Source organism: Henckelia pumila, chromosome 4, assembly GCF_033568475.1.
Source record: "Henckelia pumila isolate YLH828 chromosome 4, ASM3356847v2, whole genome shotgun sequence".
Lineage (NCBI taxonomy): Eukaryota > Viridiplantae > Streptophyta > Magnoliopsida > Lamiales > Gesneriaceae > Henckelia > Henckelia pumila.
Window position 1 is genome coordinate 110,992,839 of NC_133123.1, and position 12,055 is coordinate 111,004,893.

At 35.0% G+C, this 12,055-nt stretch overlaps 1 pseudogene; it reads left to right on the top strand.

The window, feature by feature from the left end:
* LOC140867633 (transmembrane emp24 domain-containing protein p24beta2-like) overlaps positions 1 to 12,055 on the top strand; it is a 67,588-nt pseudogene that overhangs the window by 34,158 nt on the left and 21,375 nt on the right.

Here is a 12,055-nt window from a genome sequence, read left to right on the forward strand (position 1 = left end):
TTGGTCATGAGAATTAATAGTACACAACTATAACTATGAATTCAGTAATCGATTATTAGTAACCACATATGGAATTTAAGGTAATGGTTTTCTTAGTGAACTCATCGTATAAATACCTATTCGTGCATGCATATATCTCTATATTTATGCTAACAAAACCTTTAAATGACATCGCAAATACTGGTCTCAAGCGAGTATGTTACTATCTTTCTTGAAAGTAGATAATCAACTAGGAATCGATTTAGAGTTGCGATCACTAAAAAAATTATTTCATGATTGTCAACAATTGTGCGACCACATTTCACATGGGCTATTAACAGTATTAAAGTCTTTATATATGTGTATAGAAAGGAGCCATATAATACTAATATTCAAAATATGAAATGTCAAGAGTAAGTTATATAATAACACAAAAATTGACTTGCAAGACATTTATTCCAACAGTATACCCTCACACCATTAGTGTTTGACAATGAACAACGTGGTGGCAAAAACGTCTAGTTACATAAGACGAAAGACATTTTAGACACATCGAAAATAAGAGTGATGAAAATAACATTGACTACAACCTAGAAATATGAACGAAAAAATATATGTGATGAAAATATTTATTTGTAATAATTAGTGGTGTGATATATGACATGTGTGATGAAAGATATACTCGTATAAAATTTTATTCAGTTGTAAGTTTAGTACAAAATCAACTGGAAACCAATATTAAGATCATAACTTGTATCAAATATTTTATTATGCATCAGATAAAGGGACCAACAGGTGATCGGATACACGAATTTGAAGAGACAACAAATGAAAAATATGAGTTTATGGCCCAAAAAAAGGGCGTGTATCGATTTTGCTTCACCAACAAATCTCCATATCATGAGACCATTGATTTTGATGTTCATGTTGGTCATTTCACACACTATGATCAACATGCGAAGGATGGTAAGTGGTTAACTAAGAAATGTAAATTTTTTAAATTATTGATCTACACCGATTGTAGGATAGTAGTTGGGATATGTTTTATATTTCATTTTTATTTTTTATATTAAAATATTTTAATTTTTTTGATGTGCCGAAATCCTTCGAATGAATGAATTTTAGGCTTTTTTCAGTCCCAATGATAATTAATCTTAAAAAAAATATTTAACGGGGGCATGATGAATTAAGATGGATGAAAATAAATTTTATCCTAAAATGAATAAAATTTTCAAGTATAGGTAGTGTTATTATTATTGTTGTTGTTAGTTTCCTACACAGTGAAAACGTGAAAATGTGGACAGAGCATTTCAATCCATTGAAGGAACAAATCTCAAAGTTGGAAGAAGCTCTATATAATATCCAGTTCGAACAACATTGGTTGGAAGCACACACTGATCGCCAGGTGCTGAGTAAGTATTTTATGTAGTTGTATGTTTTTGACAAAATTTCATGTGTATATTAGATTCAATGGCAACACCATGGCTATATAGCCAAAACTTAAATTTTAAAAACTTTTTCATTATTTATAATTTTTTATAAAGTATAAAGATCTCGATTCATTGATATCATACTTGATATAAAAGTTTGATTTCACCATTTTTGAGTTTATACAATGTAGTGATCCGGCCCGAATCACCTACTAATCAAAAACTTTAAGAATACAATTAATTTAAAAAAAAACAGAATTACAGTATAAATTCAACTGAAAAACTAGAAAACTAGAAATAAAATAATATAGAACCCAATCGAATAAAATACAATTTACTCAATAAACTTAAACTAAGAAACCGACAACCTCCACTCCCAGACCCTGGTCACCGACCAATCACTGATCTATCTTCTATTCAACTGCAAACTGCTTCGTCGAATGAGATTTCCAAGATAAAAGCAAGTATGTGAGCACTGATGTCCAATACGTAAATATATGTATATAGGTCTATGCAATGCATGCAACATGTAATATGAATGATCTGGTAAACAAGGATCAAACTCTGAAATATCATGCTCAGGACAGCGCCACCAGTATACATACGCTACCCTCAAGGATATAGTTGGATCCAACACATATTGATGCCGATCTTGGACTGTCACCGTCCTGGGTAACCACACACGCTGCCTCATCGATACATTTGGTGTTATATGACATGTAATAATGCAACATATAATAAACATACATCATATGACATGTAATAATGCAAAGGATAACTGGCTTAATATTGTATTCAAATACCGCATACATAATCATGAAAATATAAACATGCATCATATGACATGTAATAATGCAACATATAATAATGCAACACATAAACACTCATAATCGACTAGATATCTTAGTACTTACGTACCTCAACTCACTGGTCTAGAAACAATAGCATAAAGTCCATGCTTACAAGTCAAGTGAACACGTAATCACTATACTTATTTGAAAACCTTAACTAGATCACTAGTTACTCCCCAAAATCTATTAAGAGTCCAGACTCATAACTGCATCCATTTCTAGACTTTTGTCGTCGAAGGCCACAACTCCAACATAGCTCCGCTAAAAGCCCAGTAGCACCACATTAGTGCCCGAACCTCAATAATATGGATAGAAGCACTCAATAATATATACAAACCGAGATACACACCTGTAAAACACACATCATTATGTGAAATCCGAGCCCTATTTATAGACCACAATCGGACGATCGGATACCAATTAGGACGATCAATCTCATGCATGTGTCAACGTGTCAACAACGTCTTGACACCTATGTGGACATCTGTGTTTCAAAGGTTTGAACCCTAGATCGTTAGATCCTATCCCCCATGTGTCCATGAACTTTTGAAACCTTACTAATCTACATGACCTAACTTATTATCGGACGTTCCGATATATGTAAGGTGGATCCGATCTTGTTCGGTTCTTCCAAACTTGTTGCGTATTTTTGTGCCCGCAAGTGCACAGTATCAAGTTTTAATAAAGTGTGAGTAGAGTATCGTTCTCACGAGGATTATTATTGAAAATTGTTAAGTACTTGTAATTAAAATAGTTCAAACTTTATTTAAAAAATCAAATTTTGAGAGATTTGAAGAAAAGTTAAATAAGCAAGAAACTATAGCTAGCACGCACACAATTTCAAAGAAATATCAATGAGAGAATAATGGTCTAGAGGTTCAGATTTCACTTGGTTTCAACAACATCTACTCTTAATTAAATTATTTTCATTAATTTCATTCAATTAATAGGCAAGAACACTTAAGTGTATTATTTCTCTCTCCCGTGCAACAAATAATATGTATCAACTAAGATTCAATTTTAATATCTCTATTAAAAATCTAGTCTAAGTGATATGTGTAAAACAATGTTCTTCCTAAAGCTCCATTAACTTTATACACTCTCCCGAGCTATATAAACAATTAACGGTGTTATTTCTATTGGTACTATTCAAAATCCCATCTCCTGAGCAATGATTTCAAATAAATATGACAAATAAATTAGTGATCAATTAATTGAAAAAAAAAATCAATACTAGAAAAACAATTAATCTAGGGGAATTCAATCCAATAAAATCAAAGATTCGTAGAAGTGTCTACACCAGGTTCCATCATCCCTCTAGACTAATAAAAGTTTAGTTCATGATCAAACTTGAATAAAACCAAAACATGTTTAAAAATCCAAACATCATTCAACAATCAAAAAAAATTTAGAGTAGAATAACAAAGACGTGGTCGCTCTTCCATGTCTGGTTGATTGACTCTCGTCTTTGTTCTCTTTGTTCTTTACTCTTTTAGCACGATCAAGCTCTCAATTCTCACTATTTTTTTTCTCTCTTAATTATTGTTGTATTATGCGGCGGTTCTCCTCAATTATGTCTAAAAATCACCTTTTATATGCCCCTAAAATCGTCAAAGAAAAGCCTAAAGAAAACCCAAAGTTTTCTTCCAAAATTAAACTCTGAAATCTGATAATCGCGACAGCGCGGACGCTCAGTTAGATAGGGGCGCCCGCACATGCTTCTCTGATTTTTTAGGTTCAAAATTGTTCAACTGGCACGGGCGCACAGAAGGATAGGGGCGCCCGCGCATGCTTCTCTGATTTCTGCTGCGCGAAAAATTTCAAAAAATCATATCTCACAATCTAACTGTCGGATCGAGCTGAAATTTTGACAGAAGCTTTAAAAATCCCAAAATTCATTATGAACGGTGGAGATCGGATTTGGATGTTTCAAAAATTCCCAGTAATTTTCTGAATTTGTTGCTCCGTATTTCATCTTTTCGCTTCTTCTTGGTAATTTTCCTCCAATTCTTGCATCTCACAACAACAACAACAAATATGCATAATATCCACTCTATACATTACAAAATCCAATTCAAATAATATATAAATTAAGTGCATAAAATGCATTTATCAAATTCCACCAAACTTAAACTTTTGCTAGTTTTGAGCAAAACAATAATATGTAATATAGTTGACCTCCGAATTTTTATATTCCAAGATTAAATACACATGTATGCTAACTTTCTCAAGAGTTCTCGTGTGTGTGTGATTTTCCAATCTTGTCTATCATCCTCGCTTTCGATACACTAATGCAACAAGTTTGTTTCATAGATTCATCAATTCCGCTCTCTAGTTTCAAAACACTCTCCATTAAGTTCAACTTCTACTTACTAAGATCAAAAAGACTTTTCATGGTATATCAAAGATTTTTCATAACACTGCTGGATTTTGCACCCAGTTTTATTTTAGTCCCATAAATTATCCGCAAACTTAACTATAACTAAATATAGAATTCGGATTTCAATCCCCTCGTCTATAGCCTAGATGGAGCATCAACCTCATTTTGTCCGCAAACTTAGCCATGGATTGGTAATTAGGATTTCAATCCCTTTCCAGGCCCGAATGGAGTTGTTAAATTTTTTTCTCTCTGTTGCTTTTGCAAATTTTTAGCTACTCATTTAAATTGACTACTTCATTTCAAGTTCGTATTAGTCTACCTTGATTTCAAGTATAAATCACCAAAGTTAAGAATCGAATCATCCAATCCACTCACAAAATCACAAAGCTTCTCTAATCACTAGAGTCTAAACAATCAAGGCATATTGCATATGAGTGAGAACTCAAGATTAAATATAGCTAATACTGACATTTCAGCACAAAAAATTATTTTCGTCATAGGCCAACACAATTACACATCATGCATTTAACTAACACTAAATCATAAATTTTTTTCATAATTTTAAAAATTTTTAAACACCCCCACGAAAATTAAATTTTGCATTGTCCTCAATGTACATTATTAAATTAAAACAAGGACACGTACCTTGGGCATCGAGCGTTAGTACTCGGCACTCAATGCTCTTCTTCAGGGGTAGCTTTTAAACTCTCACCGCTTCACCTTTTTCACCTACACAACTCAAAATTATTATTGATTTCTAGTCTCAACATGCACAAAAATAATAAAAATAAAAACAAAAACAACTAAAGAATAAAAAATAAATAAATAAACAAAAATAGCTTGGGTTGCCTCCCAAGAAGCGCTTAGTTTATAGTCCATAGCCCGACTTTCACCAGTTCTAGCCCGGTTCCACTTTGTTGGAGGTATTTCCCTTCTCTTTTACCCTCCAAACATACTCAACAATCTTCTTAAATTTTGCTTTCTTTCTCTTATTCTTCATTTCCACCTTCGGATCATTCTCTCTTGGCAATTCTACAGAACTAACAACTTTGCAGCAACATTTCATCTTCTTTGATTTTTCAATCCTGAAAACTTTTTCCGTGGATGGATTTCCAGCTTTCTTAAACACATTAAAATTGTCTTTCTCACCATCAAATCCCATCGACAACTCACCTTTCTTTACATCAATCTTGGCTTCAGTAGTAAAAACGGTCTCCCCAAAATCAATGGTATATTTCCATACTCCTCCATATCTAGCACAACAAAATTCGCAGAAAATATAAATTTATCTATTTTTACCAGAACATCCTCGATTATTCCACGCGGATATGTGATAGATCGATCAGCTAGCTGCAACATGATTGTTGCGGGCTTCACCTCACCAGTCCTATGCTCCTGAAAACAGACAAAAACATCAAATTAATACTAGCTCCTAAATCACAAAGTGCATTATTAAAATTAGAAGAACCAATAGTGCAAGGAATAGTAAAACTCCTTGGATCTTTTAATTTTTGTGGTAGTTTCTTTTGTAGTAAAGCACTGCACTCTTCAGTCAGGTTCACTGTCTCAAATTCTTCCAACTTCCGCTTCCTCGACATCACATCCTTCAAGAATATAGCATAATTCGGCATTTGCAACAAAGCATCGCAAACGGAATATTGATGTGAAGTTTCTTGAAGATCTCAAGAAATTTTGGGAACTGCTCATACAATGCCTTCTTCTTGAATCTCTGCAGATATGGAACTGGTGGTTTATACATCGGTTTAGGCTCAGGTTCACTTTGCTTCACCTCAACCTCTTCCTCCACTTTCTTCTCTTCAACTATAGCATTTTTAGTCCTCTCAGATGTCTCACTCTCCAGTTTTCTTTCTTTAGTACCTACTTGTTTCCCGCTCCGCAACTCTATCGCCTTGCAATGTTTCATGGGATTCACTTCGGTATTACTTGCAAACTAACCTCTGTTGTTGTCTTTCAATGCATTCGTCAGCTGCCCAATTTGAGTCTCCATAGATTTCATCATGTCACCCATATTGACCACATGCGTTTCCAAACTATCAAGGCGAGACTCAGTTCTCGCCATCCTCTTACCAGATCCTGCACAAAAGTACTAACCACGTCCTCCAAAGAAGGCTTCCCTTCTCACTTATTTGCATAAGAAAAATTTTCATGGTTACGCAATTCAGGATGATAAGAATTTGGAAAGGAGTTACCTCGATAGCCTCCATAACCTCTTTGGTTGATGTACTGAGCTTGTTCAAGAGGATGAGATTCCTCGATGGCGACCGACACACCTGCTGAATCTGCGACATTCACCTTGTTCAATGCAGCCACTTGTGTACTCAAAGAAGATAACTGAGCCGATATAGAGGTGAGAGGATCCATTGCATATACAGCTTTCTTGAATCCCATATGTTCTGACGACCATTGAAAACTATTGATGGTCATCTGTTCCAGCATATCATAGGCCTGAATGGGATCTTTAGAAAAAATGGTTCCTCAGGCCACAGAGTCCACTGACATCCTTGTTGGTGTGTTCAACCCATTGTATAATAACTCTATTTGCTCCAAATCTTCAAAATTATGGTTAGGACAACGTCTCAATAAATCTTTGTACCTTTCCCACGCTTCATATAATTGCCCAGAATCCATCTGCCGAAAGGTGGTGATCTCGATCTTCACTTGGGTAGACTTAGTAGGTGGAAAATACTTCGCAAGAAATTTGACTGTCATGTCCTCCCATGTAGTTATGTTTCCCAACGGCAGTGATTGTAGCCACCTCCTCGCCTGGTCCCTAAGAGAAAACGGATATAAACGTAAGAGAATAATATCTTCAGGAACACCATTCATTTTTAATGTGTCAGTAATTTCTAAGAAAGTTCTAATATGTAAGTGGGGATCAGAAGTAGCGCTCCCATTAAATTGGTTCTGTTGAACCATATTGATCAATGTCGGCTTCAGCTCAAAATTATTAGCATTTATGGTTCCTCGAGCAATTCCAGAGTTGTGAGCCTGGACAGTAGGCCGGAAGTGATCTTTGATACGCACCAAGGGAGCTTGTTGTGCATTTTCTTCAGCCATCCTATTAAATTCTTCTCGCCTCAATCTTCTCAAAGCTTTTGCACTGCGTTCAATCTCCGGATCAAACAGTAAAGGATTAGAGTATTGAGATCTTCGCTGTCGTGAAAATTGTTCGCAAGCGTACGAGTGTCAAGTTTCAATATAGTGAATGAATCAAGTGTCGATCCCACAGGGAGTAAATTGAAAATAATCAGTGCTTGTAATTAAAATAGTCTAAACTTTATCTAGAAAATCAATATTTCAGAATTTTTGCAGAAAAATAAAATATCAATGGAATTTTGATTAGCACGCACACAACTTTCAGATAAAAATCAATCAGAGAAAGATGGTCTAGATGTATAGATTTCACCTGGTTTCAACAACAATCAATCCTAATTAATTAATCTTCATGAATTTTAGTCAATTAATAGCCAAAAACACTTAAGTTTATTATTTCCCTCTCCCGAGTAACAAATAATTTTTATCAACTACAATTCAATTCCAATATCCCTATTAAGAATTTATCACAGTGATCTATCACAAAACAATGTTCTCTTTAAAAGCTCTGTTAAAATTATACACTCTCTCGAGCTGTATAAATAACTAACAGTGTATTTTCCAATGGTCCTATTCAAAATCCCCTCTCCCGAGCAATGATTTCAAATAAATATAACAAATCAATTATTGATCAGATAATTGAAAAGACAATCAATTCTAGAAAAAATAATTAATCTAGAAGAAACTCAATTCAATAAAATCAAGAATTCATGAAAGTGTCTACGCCAGGTTCCATCCGACCTCTAGAGTCTAAAAATTTAGTTCATAATAAAATTCTGAATAAAACAAAACATGTTAAAAAATCCAAACATATTCAGAATTAAATAAATAAAAAATAAAAGAAACAAATCCGTCGTCGACGCTGTATCCGGTCTATCGAACTCCGTCTTCGTTCTTCAAGCTAAGCTCCAAAATCTCCTTCCAGAAATCTTCACGATCAAAATCTGTTCTCTCTGATATGTGTGTGATTGTGGCGGCTCCCCTTTCCAAATCAGATGAAAAATTCCCTTTTATACTGTCTTCAAAAGTCCACTCAAAAGCCCATAAAAATAATTGCCCGAATAATAAAACTTTCCAAACACCAACGGGGCGGGCGCGCTAGTGACGGCGCGGGCGCGCCTTAATCTCGAAATTCCAATCTTCAGAAAAATAGCAGCAGCGCGATAGCACTTCTTGAAGCGCTAAAGGGAAGCGCTAATCTCTAGGCCCAATTGTGAAAGCCCAACTCTGTTCCAATTCTTTTCTTCTCTTCTCTTCTCTGTACGTTTCTTTCCTTCTTTTCTTTTTTCCTTTCTTTTATTCTTTCCTCTTCTAAATTCCAAATAAATTCAATAATTCTTCTTTTCTCCACAAAATTCCATAATTCACTGTAAACACAAATACAACAAAATACCCACATAAATCTGCTCGAAACAAATAATTAATAATTAAAATCATATATAAATTAAGTGTATAAAATGCACTTATCAAATACCCCCAAACTTAGACTTTTGCTAGTCCCGAGCAAAACTATTAAAACCAATAAATTCCAAAAACTCAATCTCTCAACCCATACGAATAGCCAAGAAATATTATGGAGCAATGGACTCGGCAATGATTTCAAAAAATTTCAAATCCAATCATATCACACCCAACTAACACTTGAAAATTTTCAGTCATAACAAAATAACCGCATAAACTTACAATCTCCGCAACTCACTTTCAAAACACCATTATCCAAGTTCAATTCAAAACTTCATAGATCATGAGGACTTTTCAATGTAACAAGGGATCAAATATAAAAGATATCAAAAACACTCACAATTAGGTAAATGCAAAGAATAATAGTGTGTCCTTGTTTAGATCAAAATTCATAATCATTAAAAGCTTCAATCAATAGTCCATAGGCTAAATTCTCGCAACTTTTCTCCACTAGTATATTGGGCAACTGAGACTCGGTCAATAGGACTTGATCAGCTTATAGTGTAAGGCCTGGCTTATGGCTACAAATAAAGGATAAAAATTCAAAATAAGTAGTAATTTATTTATGCTCTAATTACGACTCCTTTTCTTTCACAAATTCACACTTTATTTTCTCAATTCACTTAAACTCTAATTTCAACTCCTTTCACAACTTCTTTCACAAATTGTTTTTCACAAATTTTTTTTTTCTTTCTTTCACAACTTTTTCAACCACAATTTTCAACTCTTTTTTTTTTCTACTACCTCTTTTCATCATTTTCAATTCATTCACCACACCATTCCATTCTTCACTAATAAAACTAGGAGCATAAAACATTTTAGCATTCAAATTACTCCCTTAAAGGTAGGAATTAGTGTTTAGGCTATTCAGGTAATCAATGTAGGACCTTGAAATAATGATGAATGGGGGTTTAATCACACGTTTACACGCATGTCATTCGATTTTCAATAAAGCTCAAACAAGGTACTAGGGATAAAATAAATTAATAGGTAGCTTGAAAGGCTCAAACGAATTCAGAAAAATCGCCTAAATCATTCCTAATCACAGTATTTCCCGTATTTCACCTCGAAGAGTGTTCGAACTAGTTCTAGACAAGTCTCAATCCACAATTAAATCATACGAATCTCAATCAGTGCAGAAAAGAATAATCATCAGCAGTAAACGATGATTTTCACAAATTTCAGATTTTCGCACCTCAATGTACTAATATACGTGTAGGCTCAAATGGGCAACTAGGGATAAATTAATTCAATGAAAATCAGGCCCAAAAAATCCAAACAATGCCTCAATCATATCTATGTCTGTATGTCTCAAAAATCAGATTCAAGTATTAATCACAGAGTATATAAGAAATTGTTCATTCACTTGGTTCCATTTTTTTTTTTCAAAAATATTTTTCAGATAGGTGGACAATCATGGATTTCAGTTATAGCACAAATTTTTTTTTTTGCATCATTGACCATGCATCCATTTCTTTCTCAACTTCTTTTCAACTCAACTCAACTAACACTACTAAACTCAACAAAAAATTTTATCTATGAAGCACACATAATATTCAACCAAACAACACTCAACCAATCAACAATATCATACACTGATTCACCCCCCCAAACTTAATATAATAATTGTCCTTAATGATTAAAAACAAAGAGAACGAACAAGAGACTCATACCTTCGACACCGAGCATCAGGACTCGGCATTATAAATTTCATGGAAAATAATTCGCAACCGCAACTATTAGAGAAGGTGGTGGAGATATACGACTTAGCATCCAATTTAACCTGAAAAGAGCACATGCACACGATAAGATAGTATACAAAATTGAATTCCGAAACAAACAAGACAATATAACTCGCTTAATGTATGTGAATTTAAGGAAAAAATGCGAGGCATCATGCGCTTCATATGTTCGATCTTGCATGGTTTGAGACAGCTCTTTGAGAAGCTTGTTTGCTCTCGGAGTGTTGCTGCTGTGGATTGAAAGTGCGCATAAAGGAGCAGCTGTAGATGAAGCAAATTCCGCATGAGTGGAGGAAGCGCTGATGGTGTATGCTTAAGCTCGTTTGCACAGGAGAGGTGCTGCTGCTGTAACTTTCAAGTGCACATGAGTACGAACTGTTGACTGCTTGTTTGCGCAAGGATGAATCTTGGATGCACGTTTGCGCTGAAGTAGGCGCGGATGGAGGAGGCTTGTTAGTGCAAAATAGGGTAGCGCGTTTGCGCATTTTCTAGCGCTGATGGTGGTTGTTTGAGCGTGATTGTGCTGGTAACTAGCGCAGATGGGAATGCTGGTAGCGCGATAGCGCAAGCTTAAGCGCTCTTGGGGAGATTTGTTTGCGCAGAGGGCTGAGGAATGGGAAGATGCGCGATTGCGCTGGTTGTTGCGCGATTGCGCAAAGAAGATGCGCTAATGGATAAGATTCATGCAGTGAGGAGGCGCGGGCGCGCCTTTAATTCGCAAAGCATCGCCAATTTCGTCCAGGTAAGGCGCGGGAGCTCTGATAAATGAGGCGCGCGCGCCGCTTGCTCGAATTTGAGATTTCTGGAGCCTGATTTTTTTTTTTTGAAAATTAAGAAAAATTAGGCTTCAAAAATTGATAACAAAATACTTAAAAAATAAATAAATAACAAAAATTAAATAAACTGAAAATAAAAGCAAATAAAATAAAATAAAAAAAATGCTTGGGTTGCCTCCCAAGTAGCGCTTGGTTTATAGTCGTCAGCCTGACTTTCACCGGATTAATTCTTCCCTTTCTCTTTCACTCGCCAAATAAATTCCACGAACCGCCTATTAAATTTTTCTTTCTTCTTCTTCGCGGTTTTATTCGTCGATAAATT